The 14248-nt window shown below is 38.5% G+C and overlaps 1 pseudogene; it reads left to right on the top strand.

Annotated features, from left to right (window-relative positions):
* The first annotated feature begins 478 nt into the window (after positions 1–478).
* On the top strand, positions 479–1320 carry LOC149870587 (syncytin-2-like; annotated as a pseudogene).
* Positions 1321–14248: the final 12928 nt, after the last annotated feature.

Consider the following 14248-nt stretch of genomic DNA (forward strand, 5'->3'; position numbering starts at 1 on the left):
GGCCCGGCTCCATGCAGCCGCCTCCTCCCAGTCAGAGAGGGATTAACCCCTTCCCACCATGAGTCCCACTTGCCTCTGGCTGTGCTGAGTGTTGGCAGGGGGCCCTGCAGCTGCTGGGAGGTGTCTGAGGTTACGTTTTCTTTTACTCTGCTTCATGCCAGAAGTTTTAGTCAGGGCATGGGAAGAGAACAGTATTATGTTCGTGGGGCAAAGTATTGCTAGTGCAGGCAACCTTACGAACTGCTGGGTGTGCATATATGGGGCTACAAACCTAGCCAGAGGAATTCCAATGTTTGGGGTGCCGATTCCCCTTGAGGATTGGGGAAACAGTACCAATATGAGCTTTGTCAGATTTTTCTCCCACTCTAATAGAACACAGTAGTTGATCCCTGAATGGTGGAAAAAGACTTGAGACAGCTGGAGACCATCGTCTAGACTTGAGGCAGCCCTCTGTTATAGGTCCAATGGAAGTGGTAGGATGGGAGAAGCTGGTTACTCAGTGGGGCACTACCTCAAATGCTGGGTAACCTTTGATGATCATTCTCATAATATGTCTGGGATCCTGCTGGGAAACACATCCTTTCAGTGTACCAACAGGTCTCTTACTATCCATAGAAACCTGGAGGATACCCATAGTCTGGTAATGAATGGGTCCAAATTCTACATGTTGTTAGGTTCTACTTCTTGTAATCAATCAATATCTCAGTGCAGGTTGGTGGAGAGCCAATGTGCCCCTTCCTATACCTTACAGGTCAATCAGAAGTGCCGAATTGGGAGCACAACCTGTAGGGACCTCAGCACTTTAGCTGCTCCAGGCTTGTTTTGGCTATGTGGAAATGATACCCACAAGATTTTGCCATGGCACTGGGTCAGCACCTGTACTCTGGGGAGAATCATCCCGGAGTTTGATTTACACCCAAGCCTTTCTCAGCATGAGTTGTCTAATTTCCCACCTGGCTTGCCCAGACATAGGCCAGCAAGTTCCGTCAATTTACTAGGGCATTTCTCCCTTGTTTGAGGGTAGCTGAATTAGAAAGAACCATTGTAAATATTTCAGGAGTCATGGAAGAATTCTTTAATGCTAGTGCCGATGCCCTAGGAGCTCTTAATGATGAAATCACCCAGATAGGGCAGGTGGCTACCAAAAACTGTATGGCTTTAGATTATCTTTTAGCTGCCCAAGGTGGGGTCTGTGCTGTTATTAATCATACTTGCTGTACCTGGATCGATCAGCACCAACGCGTGGAAAAAGACCTCCACACCATAAGAAAGCAGTTGCAGGTGATACATGCGGTTGCAGAAGAGAAACCCTTCGATTAGTGGGGGTGGCTACCAGATGTAGGGGATGGTTGAACTCCCTAATAAAATGGTGTGTTCTGAGTTTATTATGCATTTTTTTGCCATTTTCATTATTATCCAAATGTTTCTGTGTTGCTTACGCTGTTGTTTATCAAAAACTGCCCAGAGTGTTTCTAGGCTCTCTAAGACCAAGCTGCAGATGATGGTGCTCAGGGGGGTGGCCTATGAGTGTGAATGTCAAGAAAGTGTCAAAAGCTTTATGTATATAGTGGTGTAAGCACAAAAGCTTACAAGGGGGGGGAATGATGAGGAATGGAAAGCTACTGAAAGGAGTGTAGACTGTCGGGACAGGATGGGGGGATGCAGCTGAAGGCCAAATGAGAACAAAACAGCAGCCTTCAGGATAATCTTATCAGGGAACAGCTTGAGAAAGCGCACTTGGGTTATTAAGACACCAGAATGAATCACTGTCAGAGTGCCAAGAGTATGTTATGGGGCGGGTCGATCTGTATGTGATTTATCAGTATATAAAGTAGCCTGTGCTTTGTTCTCATTGAGAATGAGCTGCCCCTTGCTGTTCTCCCATGGCCATGCAAAATGAAGTGCTTCTGATAGCCAAACAGTGATTCTGTTTGAATTCCCACATCATTCCTAAGAGGGTAAAATAAAAAAAAATTCATGTGATGAAGACTGTTCATCTCAGGGAGGAGGAGGGGACTCTGGAAGTTGAGCATGGGGACCATATTTAAGTTAATTACAAGTCAAATAAAGGATACAACCCTATTTAGACCATCATCACATATTGTCACAGAATGAGATTTAATTTGAGAACCAAACGTCATACTTTCTTAAAGCATAACAGATGATAATTTTGGGCCTGCATTTTTACTGGGAGAGATATAGTATAACTCCATTAGGCCTATGGAAGTGAACCATGTAATTCAGCATTTGGTACATTAGGCACAGCTGCACTAGTTTTACAGCCTCAATTTCAAATTAATACATCTCTATACACTACAGCAAAGTTATGCCTCATATATACAAGTAGAAGTGGACAAAGCAGGCTAAAGAAGGAAAATCCATTTTTTTTTCTGTCCTCTTCATCATTAGAGAGATGAGTCCTTTGCTATACAACCATGATATTTTTTAGAAGCAATGCTATAAACCTGACACTGTGTATTGTCTTGTAGTGTAAAAAGCCTAACCCTGTTTAAAACCTGGGTAAGTACTACTCTTCTGTTCTTCCTATCTTTTGTCAACAAAATAGGCTACTGCTTTCTCCCAAAGGTGTATAATCTCGTTCAAAAGAGCATACAAAAAACACCATTACAAGTACAACAGACAAATTCCACTAAAGAGAAAATGCAGTGCATCTATCTAATATGTAAAATAACTAATAGCAAAAATTCTGCCCTCAGAAACTTAGCCAAGAAAGAATTTATCTGTCTCTCTGCCTACCTTCATGACAATAGCTATAGTAGGCAGTCTTCAATTTAAGATGTTTCAAGTTACGAGTGGCACTTACAGCATGTATAAGTTGTATAATGTATAAATTGACACCCTGTTTTACTTTCTGATGTCAGTTTTGACTTTACGACGTTTGAGCTGATGGGATGCTGTGCCAGCGAACAAGTTTGCTGCATTGCCCATTTCCCTGGAGAACATCTGTCCAAACTTCCTTGAACACTTTCTTTAAGAAAACAGACAAGACTCTAGAAAAACCTGCAGTCAAGATTCCTGAGAAGACTCCAGTCAAAAGCCCTTCACAATGTCCAGCAAAGTCACCTAAAATAAGTCATTCCAAATCAATATGAATGGTATTTACAATATAAATACTTTAATGTAGCTATATTACTCATCTATAATGGACTGAGTACAAAATTCTGGGTTATTTTTTTAAAATAGGGTATCAGGCCTTGGTTCAGGAACCAATATCCCATTTATAACATTGTTCCTATTGGAAAATTGGTTCCGAGTTACGATGTTTCAACTTAAGACTTGGTTTTCAGGACCCAATTGTGTTGTAAGTCCAAAGACTGCCTGTAGCTATACAGACTGTACCAAATGCTTCCTTTATATTATCTTCCTTGTCCCAATGTCACTTGAATTCTTTGTTTTTCACTCCCATATTTCTGCTAGCACCTGGCTGTAGGACCAAGAAGAATGCAATTCCATTTCATTAACACTTTGTTTTATTTTCATACATAAACTTCTCTCTTGTTTTTGTTGTCATAGAGCAAGACAAATTAGATCCTCTCCCAAAAAAGCCAATAGCTAGGAGATTTTCAACTGGTATATGGGAAATCTAGGTTCAAGTTCCTGCTTCACTTGATTCAGAACAGTACTGAGTCAGACAATCTCTTCCATTCGAATTGTCCAATATATAGAGATAACTAAATACTCAGCAGTCTCATGAGCATATATATCCTGAGCAGCCTTACCTGGAGTTCTCGGGGGCTTCCTGGGGCTGCAGTGGCAGTGATCTGGACATGTGGTGCCTATCCAGAAGCCAGACTGTGGCTGTGGCTGGTCATGCTCTGCTTTTGGGCATCACACATTGTAGCCATATGCACCACTTCTTTTTTGCTTGTGTCCACCACCACATGGCTAATTGTACCCTCATGGGGATGCATCCTTAGAGAGTGAACAAGTGAGCAAACAAGATGGAAGGATTCCACAGCCTTGTTGCGAGAGTAGTTGCTGGGATGAGGAAAACCTCTCCATGAACTAGGTGGTTCTTGAGAAAGAGACCAGGAATTAAACACAATTTTATAAAAACAATCTTGTTCTTATGTTGAACCATTATCTTCCAGGTGAGTCATATTGGTGTTGTTTCTATTAATGTGAAATTAAAACTAATGTGAAATTACTTAAATTGAGCTTCATTTGTCAGAAAATCATCTGACACCTTGAGAAGAATGTCACTGCCTTGGCCCACTTTAACAGTTAAATCAGGTAAAGCTTTGTTTCTCCAAGGTTATCCTATCCAGTAGCATGTTTTCTGCTTGGTATGCAGGCTTGCAGACCACTCTTTGAAGATTTTTAGTTGTCTTGGTCCTGATAGATCTTAAGCTTCCTTTAAACTGAAGTGAAGTTCAGGTAAAAGAGTTCTAATCACCAAAGAATTCTTTTCAAGCATTGATGTTTTCAGTCTTTAGATCACCTTGCAAAAGCAGCATAGGAGAATTTTAAAATATAGTCCAAGTGTTTTTAAATTTCAGCTGTTTTAAGTGTTGGCTGTTAAAAATAGAACCTCAGTTGGTGTAAATCACTCCAACTTTAATAATGATTTAGAGAGACTGAGACTCTTGTGCAATACAAAGTCTCAGCAAAACAAGGCAAAGGAAACTATTTTTCAAATTTTATCCAAAATATTTTTTTTAAACCTAATGATAGTAAACATGCTGGTTCAAGGAATAATTTGGCCATCATAATCAGAACAATTCTATCAATTGTTGAATATTCATTTCACAGATCACAATTGTCTTTTTCATAGGCAAATATCAGAGGTTACCTACATAGCTTCTTTTAAAAATGTGCTCATGGGAAAACCCAGTTGCTCATGGCAAAACTCAGAATAATACAAAATATTATTTTGATGTATGTAGGTTATTTTAAAATTGATTAGAATAGCATGTGAGTTGTTTCTGACTGGGAAAACAAACAGACAAACAAACAATTTTCAGTCTTTTCCATCTTTATTAATTATGAAGACTGGTGAAATATTTAGGGCAATATTAACATTCATGTTTTCAACTCTGTAAAACAGAAATTGAAAAGTTTATTTAACATATTTGTAATTAATCTTTGGCATCAGATCCAAGAGAAATTTTAAAATGACTTCACAATAGATAAACTTCAAACTTTCTATAAGAGTACAACTTATTTCATAGTTTCACAGTTGTTAGGGGCTGGAAGGGACCTTACAGGTCATCAGGTCTGGCTCCCCTGCATTTGGGTAGGAAAGACTGCTGGGATCAAGTGATACCAGGAAAATGGGTGTCAAGACATTTTTTAAAGATCTCCAGGGTGGGTGACTGTACCACTTCTGGGGGGAGCCTGTTCCTCAGCACTCAGCTTATAAAGAAGTTTTTCCTTATGTCTAGCCTGAAATGATCCTCAATCAACTTGTGCCTATTATTTCGTGTCCTCCCCTGGGGGCCTTGGTGAAGGCTTTGGTGACCTTCCAACCTCATCACCATGTGCTTGTGTAAAGATTCAAGGAGATTCAGATTAACTTCTGAAGAGCCACATGTGGCTCCAGAGCCACAGGTTGGCCACCCTTGGTCTATACTATTCGTTGCACGTACTCATGCAAATGAAAAATGCAGAGCACATGGGAATCAAGCCCAAGAGAGGTACAGAATAGTTGGGCTGGGGTCAAAGAAACTAAATCCAATTTACTAATTCACCAACTCTGAACAGTGGGGGCCACTCTGTCCAGTGCATCAAAGTCCTTTTGCAACAATAGTAGCTGCAATAGCCCATGGGAATGATAAAGCCAAAGCTGCAAGCTTTGTTCCATCTACCCATAAGTGTATGAAGTATGGCTGGGCAAAAATAAAAGACATATTTGGAGTGTACTTGTGCTTCAACTATTCCTGGCTTCTTTCCCCTGGGATATGGGCCATTATGTGGAGGAGCCAAAAAGCTGTTTTTATTTGTGGTGAAAATGGAATCCCATTTCATGACAACACCAGCATCAGCCTACAGCTATGACCTAGAGACACCTTTAACAGTAAAATATATATATATATATCCCTTCTTGGCAGGTGGAACCTTCCTTTTGCCAGGCTGAGTTTCTATTTATGTGAACCAAAAACTATTACTCATTGACTTGAGCTTCATTTGAAAATCCTTTGTCTGTGGATCTAGCTGTTCTTGGCTTCTGGGCTGTAGGCAGGTGACCATTACCTAGAGAAGCCAAATTCAAACACATGCTTACCAACCGGGCTTCAAAGAGTTTACTACCCACACAAAGCAGACAAACATAATGTGGTAGGGAAGAATATAAAATGAGTGTAGAACATTGGAAAAGGAGGAATTTTGACCTTGGTTACTTGGAAACTATGAAACTATAATGCAGGACTTCAAGAATGACCAACCGTTTGTATATCAAACTGTCAACAAATAAATATATCTTATAGTCATGCATTCCACACATTTGGGACATTTTATACTGCCCTAACAATGTTAAAGTCACTTAAGGTTTTATATTAGAGTAAGGGAATTTGCATTCATTAGAAATAATTCAACAAAGGACATTCATACACTGCCCATATCAGGTAAAGGTGTCTTCACGTATGCTCTAGGTAGGCTATCCTGGGAACTAGAAGTAGTGTAGCTATGCTTGCACAGTGCTCGAGGTAGCATCTGAACACTGCTGAATGAGGAAGAAAAATAATACTTAAAGCTACCAAAGTCTCCCCACATCCCCACCTCAGCATCTTTGAAGCTGAGGGGTTAGGTCAGTGATGTAACTCAACTGACTTCAGTAGAATTTCTCTCATTTTATAATGGTGCAAGTTAGAGGAAAAAGAGACCTAAAATGTTTGCAGTCCAAGAAGCTTTGTATTTAATTTCAAACTATAAGTAGCCAAACATGTCAGAGCCGTGTTGTTCTTCTGTGTTAATCCTGGACACTAGAATTGTGCATCTTGATGTTTTACATAATTTGAGAAGATATCAATTAACAAAGTTAAAGAAGAGGCAAGTGGTAAATTCAGTTCTCAAACTCATAAGGCTCAGGACCTATAGAAGCTATGTGAGCCATGGAAATTCCATCAGATTTATTGATTTCAGTGACATGGATCATACAGTGGTGGTAAGTAATCACAAGGATTAGCATCAAAAGAGTTTAGACTAAAATAGAGGAAGAATTTGTATTAAAGAGGGATAGTTATATGAAGAAGCATTACTACAGAAGGCTCTTTTCAGATACAAGTGTGAAAAATAGATTCAGAAAGAAAAAAAAGTGGGGGGGAAAGAAACCACAGGAAAAAGGGAAGGAATAGTAAAATAAAGCTGATAAATATGTGGTTAAGGGAAGAAAAGAAAGGCACAAATAGGAAATAAATGATAAAGAGAAAAAAAGATGAGGACCTGGGTTATACATAGCTTTATTTATGATTTCATGCAAAAAGTAGAGGAAAATGCAAAGAAAAAGCAGTTATTTCTGGTGTACCATATGAATTTATAGCTGAGCCTGTAAATGGACTTTTTATGTGAGATGAAAATGAACCTTTAAGCTTTATTTTTAGTAAATGCACTTTTATGGAATAAAACATCTTTTGCTGTTTTACTTGCTTTTATTTTTTAATCATTTTTTTTTTTCAATAGTACTTAAAAATTCATCGTGTGTGTCTAAAAGTTTATAAAAAGTTGGTAGCTAACGATGCTTTAAAAGCCCTTACATTCTACAGTGTAAATAATGTGGGACTTGATAAAAAGCAGATAATTTTTCTTAAGTAACCCATTACTAAATTCTGAGTAAACACACAATTATGGACTTTTAAATGTGTTTTTATTTACAGTGAGATGTTGAGGGTTGACATGGTAAGGCTAAACTAGAGAATTAGAAAACCTTTCAGACTGCAGATAATTAGAGCTATTATACACCATTGTGTCAGTGTGGATGTTGTGGGCTAACAATTCTCATGTAATAAACATTCTGGTAGAACTAAAATTAATCTGATTTTTTTCCATTGACTTTAGCATAGCCAAATTTTCCCAGAAAAATTGTGTGTTTAAAGTATTAGGTCATTTTCCCAAAGAAACGTTCCCCACATTAAGAATAGTGCTGTTAAAATGTCCCCTCCCAAGAACCAAGTACACTAAATTCTCTTACGGATTTTGAAAATGCATTAAGATATAGATACCACTTACCTGTTTGCTTATTTTTACTTCTATGAGTAGTCCAAGTGAATTCAAATTATTTAAAACATTTATAAGTGACACTAGAGTTATCATTCTACCAGTGATTGGGACCAAGTGTATATTACAAACTTTCCCACAAATCTTGCTATTTACCTCTCTCTTTTTTTTAGATTTAATTGCTTTAACCATCATCATACCCAAATAATAAATACTTGTGAATATTTCAACAATATATTCCAGAACATCTGAAGAAAGTGAATGTCAAATTCCTGTATGTGCAACTATCAGCACAAAGCACATTTCAAACCTGTTGCAAGTATATGCTTACTTTTCCAAACAAGAAATTGAAAAAAGACTATATGACTTACCTAACCAAATACAACTAACCAAGAGATTTTGAATATTCAGTATCCACCAACAACTAGTTCAAAGATGAACAGTATTTCATAAAATAACTACAAATTCATGAAAATATATATTTCATAAAAGATAAAGAACAGATTTGTGGTTTACATACATTCATTTGTAATTAGTCCCTAAACACAACATTGAAAAATGATGGTTTCTATGGTCTGTGGACCAACGAATTATTCTCAGTCTCAATCTTTCTTTAAGACCACCAAGTACCTTTATTATTAACATTTTGATTGAGAAAAGGGAAGGCCCCGTGTGATCCGTCTTGTTCACACCATGGTTTTATGGACAACTGTTTCCTAAAATGCATGAGCATGTCTCTATTACAAAAGCCCCATACTTTTTCTTTCAAATTATTTATTATAGTGGGACAGTTTTATTTAAAATATACAGAATTATAAATAAGAATGAATTTGTAGCTAGACTGAAAAACTCATCCAATCTGATTGTTAAAGATTTTTTTTATTTTTTATTTTCATTTATTTTATGTAGCTGGCTATAGACATACTAACTTTAGATTCCACTTTACTAGGTTTAAAAAAAAAACAATTGCAAGATATTTCCTTCACCAAAGAACATATGTCCATAGGAAATAACTTACCTACAATGGGTCATAAATAGATGCTTAAATTTAAACATAAACTTAAATTTTGGTGAATTTGAATACAAATGAAGACTGATATAAATTAATTATATGCTTACATGCTTTGCAAAGAGAAATATTACTGGATAAGACAAACAAGAGAGGATTAAGCTTGTGAAATTTAGTATACAGACCAGAATTACTGACACATGTAATTTCATGTTGCATGTGTGCAGTGAGTTCATTCTCTACAAGGAAGTATTGTAATTAGATAGATAGATAGATAGATAGATGTAATTATTTTTTTAAAATCCTTAAACTTTTAAGGAAGCACATATTTGGCTTCAATCCTTTACTTTTCATTTAAATGCTCACAAGAATAATAATGTTATGCATATGCTTAAATATTTCTGTAACAGAAATCTGAGAAATGCTACCTGGCATAGTTTTATAAGAAAACATGGATAAATCTGAAGTTCTTGGCCCTATTATGGCATCCTTAGCCTGATGCCACTGATCTGGGTTTACAGTCTTCTCTCAGAAGAACATGAGTCATAAAAACACCCCAAGAAAACAAGCACAAAATCTGCACTGAATTTAATAGGAACTTTGTTTTTACAGTGAAGGAGGTTTTACTATTTCTTAGAAAATAGTTAGAAAATAGATTTTATGATTATCATTAAACAAGCTCGAAAACATTTGGGTATCTCTCATCCTCTTTTGATATGCTGCCTTAGGTGTTATGGAAACATGTAATATTAATTGCTCATCTTAAAGAGATCCTTACAAGTTATTCATTTACACAATTACTATTGTTTAATAGCAATTCTTCTGCTCCTCATCTCCACTGAAGCATACAGTACCTGAAAAATCTTCAGCTTTATGCACTAGAGCATGGCTGGGTTACTGTTTTAATCGAGTTGTCTTAAATCGACCATCTAAGCTTTTTATTTTGTTTCGTTTTTCCCCTTTTCTTTTGCAATGTAAAGAAAACAAGACAAGATTTTGTGTGTGGCATTTGAGAAAAGCTTAACTAACAATTTACTAGCAAATTACTAATGGCTTTGTGACTGTACATCCATATACAGAGTAAATCTTATGGTAACACTATATTACTCAGTGTATTCATACAGGAACACCCCTATTTCTAAGAGTTTATAATCTAATACACTATGAGGGATTTAATTAAACTAGGGCCTAGAATATGCAAATCAACAGGGGGTTATGTAAATCATTTTATTATTTTGGTTGGTTTCATTCACTGAGTTTTATCTTTCATTTAAGATTTGGGAATATAAAGTCACAAAGAAAATCTTAACTAAATATTAAGAGGCATTAGAATTCAGGCAGAGATAGAGCCACAATATTTGAATCTTTACATAGGTTTCATTCAGTGAAAGGATCTGGGATTTTTCTTCAGTACCCTTTAGATCTGGGAATTAGTTATGAGATTCTAGGTTTAAATTCCCCTGATTGGCATTTTGTTCTGTTTTGTTTAGTTTTGGTTATTTGTTTTCTTTTCTTTCTTTTAACCCCACTTAATTCCTGCAGAAAATCAAAGCTTAGCCAGCATCAGTGTGGAACATAATCCCAGTTGAGATATTTGTATAATAGGTTGGACTCAAATATATATTAAAAGAAAAATGTAATATCCACTTATAGAAATCAAATAACGTATCATCAAATACAAGTTAAAATAAACACCCATGAAGGACTTTACTTCCTCCTTCCCCCTCCCCCGCCTTGATCAGAGAAACAGCATAATGCAAAATAAGACTACCACCTGTGCAGCTGTTATCTGTACTTTCAAATTCAAAGAAGATTTTGAAAAGAGCAGCAAATGTTTCATTACAGTTGCAGTTCCTATGAATCTAGTTTTCTATGAATCTAGTCATCCAAGCACATTTCTGCATTAGTCTCTCTACTCAAGTCCTGCATTATCCAATCATGGGGCAATTGCTAATATCTGCAACTCAACTAATGAGTTCATATCCTTTGAGTCAAAAACTTTCAGCTGAAGACTACACTGTATTAAGGTCTTCAAGACATACTGAAAATCTTCTTTCACAGGCAGTCTCCTATTATAAGCTATAGAAATTTACTAGGGTATTTCCAAATTTTCTTCTGCCCCCTTGGTGATAATTACTGAAATTCTTTAGTGTTTGCCCAGCCTTTTATTTGAGTGAATGAGCAGACCATTTGATGCACTAAAAAGAAACAATCTCTTTTCATAACAACAAAAATAAATGATTAGTTTCCTATTAATGGTGATTTAGCTCCAAAAAGTAGTAGTTTTTTTAGTTACAAAAAGACACCATCTCTCCATCCTATACAGAAAAATTCTCATTTTTCCTAGCATCTTGGGCTTCCTGCTTATTTGCTCCCCTGCTTCCTAGAATTCTATCATCAGGTCAAAGATATGAGAGTTTACTGTGACACCTGCATGCGGAGATGCCAAAGATATTATTGGGAACATCAGGGAAATTCAAGATTATAGAGTGCAAAAATAGCCTCATGGGGACAGTAATGGACAGTTAAGTGATAGGTTGTTTTATAAACAATGACAGCAAAAGATACCCTGATATGCCAATCTTATTGCCTTTGCTGAATAAGATATTACTCTCTTTTTTTCCTACATAACCCACAGGCAACACTGGTTCTCATCTTGATTACCTAGAACTGTCAGCAAACAATTTGTAATAGCTGAGATTCAAATTCCTTCCTCTGGTCACTGTAGTTGGAGATGCAGCTTAGTGGACCAATATGTCACTTTAATGTGATACTACTGATATACTAAATCAAACTACTAAAATACTTGGCTTTTGACATTAAGCTAGTGGGTCTTCTAAATGAGGAAGGAATTAGCTACCTGTTTGTGGATTAAGTGTCCTATAGTCAACATCAGAGGCCACGTCCAGACAAGCATGGGCATTTGGTTCCCCAGGGACAACTAGCTATTAGAGGTGTGCAAAACGGGCCGTATTCAACTTAGATTTGGATCAGCCTGAATTGGGTGACAGTGATTTGATTCATTGATTTGGATCACTGTCCCAGTTTGATTCAGCCAAATCCTTTGATGCTGATTCAGAGAATTGGTGATTTGGCCATAGACACAGCTTTAAATGTTTTTACTACATACCTCAAGGTACCAGGTATGGCTCATGAACACTGAGACGGTGGGGCAGATGCAGCATCCCACAGGAGCATGGGGGAGCCTCTCTGCTTGCTTGGTGGTGGACCCAGAAGTGGACTCAAAGTACTTCCGGTCCACTTCCAGGTCCACCGCCGAGCATGTGGGGGATCTCCCTCCCCCACCCTGCTCAACATTTGACTGCATGGGGACCCTGGGTGCCCCCAGAGACCCAGGAGGCAACAGTCACTGAGCCAGGGGTCAAGGGGAGGGTCCCCCGCATGCTCCACATTGGACCCAGAAGTGGACCACAAGTGCTTCTGGTCCACTTCCGGGTTCACCACCGAGTGCACTGGGGGCCCCCCATGCTCCTGTGAGATGTTCCATCTACCCCAACATTTCAGCATACATGAGCCACCTAGTACCTTGAGGTATGTAGAAAAAACATTTAAAGCTGTGTCTATGTCTGAATCATCAAATTGCTCTGAATCTCTCTGAATCAATTTGGAGGGTTCCAGTTTAATTCGGAGAGGTTAAACTGTCTCCTGATTTGATCTGGATTCAGCGATTTGGCTGCTGAATGAGGCTGAATCTCCAACAAATTGAATCAGTAACCAAAACTTCACACAACCCTACTAGCTATGGGACACCTTGTGCCACTGTTAGTTGTGCCTGGGGAACACCCATACCAAGCACCCTCTGGCATGCAGCAGGTTACCTAGGGTGGGGTAGTAGAGGCTGGGACCAGCACAGTTGCTGGCTCCAGCAGCCTTACCTAGGATCTCGGGAGTAGGAGAAGCTGTAGTGACATTGCTCCTTTAGTCTGAAGTGTGTCTTCTGTCAGCCAGGCTCTGGTTTTGGGTGGTACATGCTGCCCCCAGATGTGCTACCCCATTTTTTTCTACATGTTTTTTTTTGAGTCCCAGATCTCCAGGGGTCAACGCTTCCCCCCTCACCTGCACTGGAAGGTAACAGGGTGGGAAATGCCTGAAAGTGTGGTATGTGGCACCAGCAATGGGTCTGCAGTGCCACATACTTCATGGCTGCATTCAGCTGGACATGGCCAGAGATTAATCTCCAGGAGTGCACTGGACTTTTCTGCAATAAGGACTGTGGATTCACAATGTGATATAGATTATTTAATATGGGCATTCCCAGCATGCATTCTTACCCTCAATGTTATCAGTCATAGGGAGCATGTCTACATGTGTGATTAATATGTGCACAGTCAGAGCAGCCAAGGGCTGACAGAGGATCTGGGGGGTCATCCTGCCAACCCAAGGCTTCTCCAATTTAGCTCAACCTGTTGCAGAGCGTGGCTGGGGCACAAGAGTGCTTCAGTTCAAGGACTAACTGCTGGCTAACGCTTCACTAAAGCACCCTATGCCCCAGCCAGCTGGGGCAGTGTCTACAAATGTGCTGCTGTGCATGAAAAACTCCACAGCAGGGCAATACCTGTATTTTACAAGTACTACTCTGTTGTAAAACATATTCATTTTGTACACCCTAATAGGGGTGCACCTATAGATGTCAAGACATTTACTGCACAGTTAATTAGTCAATTTCGCAGTAAACATCTTGAATAGATGCACTCAGGTACTCACTCCCTTGGTTAAGCATAATCTGTTGTTGAACTTGATCATACCTCCCAAGATCTTCATTATTCTTGGAGACACATTAGCATGCAGTAAGAACACCTTGTTTTCTTTTTTGTCTTATATGACCACCTCTGTCCACCTGCCTCCTAGCCTTTTTACTTACTGAGAAGTTTGACAGTTCTTGACCTCTGCCCCTGTGAGAAGTTTTGAGAGATACCAGCTGCTTTGGGCATTGTTCTCATGGTCTGAATTTTCAAGAGTTGCATCTCCTTATTGGTTACATTAATTGTTGTTATCCAGAACTTGTTCTTTGGAACGTGCTTAAAGCAGAGTTCCATTAAATAGCAA

The sequence above is a fragment of the Crocodylus siamensis genome, chromosome 2 (assembly GCF_052110815.1).
Source record: "Crocodylus siamensis isolate JL-2025a chromosome 2, ASM5211081v1, whole genome shotgun sequence".
In the NCBI taxonomy this organism is placed as follows: domain Eukaryota; kingdom Metazoa; phylum Chordata; order Crocodylia; family Crocodylidae; genus Crocodylus; species Crocodylus siamensis.